Genomic DNA, 3,040 nt, shown 5'->3' with positions numbered 1-3,040 from the left:
AAAACTCCTCACCATTGGCTTTAAAGCACTCAATCACTTTGCCCCCTCCTTCCTCACCTCACTACTCTCCTACAACAACCCAGCCTGCACACTTCCCTCCTCTAAGGCTAGCCTTCTCACTGTACCTCCATCTCATCTATCTCACCACTGACTTTCCACCCACATCCTGCCCCTGGCTTCGAATACCCTCCCTCCTCAAATCCGACAGGCAGTGACTCTCCCCGCCCCCCCCCTTCAAAGCCTTATTGAAGGCCCATCTCCTCCAAGAGGCCTTCCGTGACGAAGCCCCCCTTTCCTCTTCTCCCACTCTCTTCTGCTTCACCCTGACTCCTCTCTTTGTTCTTCCCCTCCTCCCAGTCCCACAGCACTTAAGTACAGCACTGTAATTTATTTATTTATATTAATGTCTGTCTCCACCCCTATTGACTGTAAACTCGTTGTGGACAGGGAATGTGTCGGTTTATTGTTGTATTCTCCTGGGTGCTTAGTACAGTGCTCTGCACACAGTAAGCATAATTGAATGAATGAATGAAATATCCTGTGTCTCCCAGACCTGTGAGCTTTCCTTTGGGCTAGGCCTCTGTTTACCCTCTCAGGGTTGCATCTGGAGAGTTTCCAGTCCTCTACCAGTCTCGACTAAGGGAGGGAGAGTCAAGCAGAGGCCTATCCATTCCATTCCTAGCTTGGGCAGTGGCTAGCGAGTGGAAGGCCATCTGCTACAAGTCAACACTCACCTGTGCTGGGCAGCACCGGCACGGGAGAGTCGAGGGCGGAGACTCAAGTTTACTGCGCGGAAGGATGCGGTGGTAATCCACTTTCGTATTTTTACCGAGAAAACTCTATGGATACACTCCCAGAACGATTGCAGATGGCGATGGGGCGTTCTGGGGGAGACGCGTCCAGGGCGTCGCTATGGATCGAAGACGATTCGAACAGCGTAAGACAAGGCTGCTGTTAGCGGGGGGATGGAAATAGATGATTTCCATCTCTGGTCCCCGGCACGTACACGCCCTTGTTTCTGCTCCTCTTCCTTCCCTGGAAGAGGAAGGTGAGGGACAGTGTCACTATTGCTGGCTCTTGGGAATCAAAAGTTTAAGTGACTGGATCCCCTCCCTTGCATTTCCAGTACTCTCAAAACCTTTCTGAAAAATCTCCCCTGAAAGATGGTGTGTGGAGCTGGGGGTGGGGGAGCGGGGGAACCGGGGGATGTGGGGAGATGGACACGTCCTCTTGGAAGGTGCAATTTGGATATGAGCTGAGACTATTTTCCCCACCTCATCCTTGCTGTCTCTCCATTAATCTCTGCTTTCTATTACAGTTCCCTACTGTCTCCTCAGCTTTCTTGTTTGCTCCCTTTTTCATCTCCTCTCTTCCCTTGTTGCCTATCCCTACTTCTTCTCTCACCTTCTTTCTCCCATGTCTTCCCTTCCTCCTATGTCTTCCCCTCCTCCTCTTTCTTCCCCTTGCTCATTCCTCCATCTCTCCCACTCCCTCCATTTGCCATGTCTCTCTCCCACAACCCTGGCCAGCCTCATCCCATTGCCCCACTCTGGCCTGCCCTTCGGCCCACAAGACTCTCTTCCCCCGATCACTCTACACTCTCCCACTCACCCACTCTCTTCACACCCTTTGTTGGCAAGATAGAGACCAGGTGACGTAAACCTCCCTGAAGGCCTCTCTCGCCCCCTCAGTGCTCTATTGTTCCCACTTCCACACACTCTTCCTTCTCTTCCTTACCACCCACCTCTTACGAAGGATACTAAAATCAAAGGCAGCTACAAAAGCTATGTACCCCTCTTACCCTCCAGCTTCTTTCATTTCTGTCCGGATTCCTCACGTGTGTCGTAGATATGGCCTTTGTGCCCTCACATTCTCTCCATCAACTCCCTTCTTGCCCTCGATCTTGTTCGATATCGCCTCCGACCCTTTCTCCATATACTATTACTATTATTATTTCAAAAGCGCTTCAGCGGTGGGGCGAGAACCTAAGGGCTTCGAGGGTAGGGACTCGAGTGTATAGGTAACACAGTAAGAAGGAAAAATAAGGGTGAGGAGATGAGAGATTAGTCAAGGAAAAGTTCCTGGAGGAGATGTGATTTTAGTGGGGCTTTGAAGATGGAGAATGGACTGACGGATATGAAGGGGGAAGGAATTCTGTGCAGGGAGGATGGTGAGGACAAGGGGTGGACAGCGAGTGATACAAGAGTGAGATGCGATGTGTTATTTAACTTTCGAGAAGCAAAGTGTGCAGGCTGGGTGGTGGTAGAAGATCAGCGAGGTAAAGTAAGAGGGAGAGAGCCGATCGAGTGCCTTAAAGCTATTGGTGAGTAGTTCTGCTCAGTACAGAGATGACTGACCATACATTGGAGGTCTTTGAGATATGTGCAGAATATTTGTTGTAGAAAAATGACCTGGGTAAGAAATTGGATTACATCCTGGAGAAGGGGGAGGGAACCTGATTTTCTCGCTTCCACCCCAGTGCTTAGAACAGTGTCTGACACATAGTAAGTGCTTAACAAACACCACAGTTATTATCATGCTACTGTCCTGGAACACCCTCCCCCTTCATATCTGACAGACCACGGACCCTCCCCAACCTTCAGAGTACTATAAAAATCACATGTCCTCCAAGAGGCCTTCGCTGACAAAGGTCTCATTTCTTTTAAATGGTATTTATCAGTGCTTACTGTGGGCCTGGTACCGTTCTAATCGCTGGGGTAGATAAAAGGTAATGAGGCTGGACACGGTCCGTGTCCCACACGGGACGTCCGATCTTAACCTCCATTGTACAGGTGAGGTAACTGAGGCACAGAGCAGTTAAGTGAGTTGCCCAAGGTCACACAGCAGTCAAGTGGTGGAGTTGGGATTTGAACCCGGGTCTTTGTGACTTCCAGGCCCGTACTCTAGGCCACACTGCTTCGCTCTACTCCTCATTTCCCCTACTCCTTCTCCCTTCTGTGCTGTCCATGCATTTGGATCTTTAAGCCCTTGATATTCACTCCGCCCTCAGCCCCACGGCACTGACGTACATATCCCTAAC

General features: G+C 50.3%; 1 non-coding gene across 1 annotated transcript; it reads left to right on the top strand.

Moving 5' to 3' along the window:
- The first annotated feature begins 586 nt into the window (after nucleotides 1–586).
- Nucleotides 587–724, top strand: LOC114807745. Its single transcript, XR_003755820.1, has one exon. It is a non-coding gene; the product is annotated as a small nucleolar RNA SNORA7 (small nucleolar RNA).
- Nucleotides 725–3,040: the final 2,316 nt, after the last annotated feature.

This window comes from Ornithorhynchus anatinus, chromosome X3 (assembly GCF_004115215.2).
Source record: "Ornithorhynchus anatinus isolate Pmale09 chromosome X3, mOrnAna1.pri.v4, whole genome shotgun sequence".
In the NCBI taxonomy this organism is placed as follows: Eukaryota; Metazoa; Chordata; class Mammalia; order Monotremata; family Ornithorhynchidae; genus Ornithorhynchus; species Ornithorhynchus anatinus.
The sequence above is the reverse complement of the archived record's forward strand: the minus strand, read 5'-3'. Positions and strand labels throughout refer to the sequence as shown.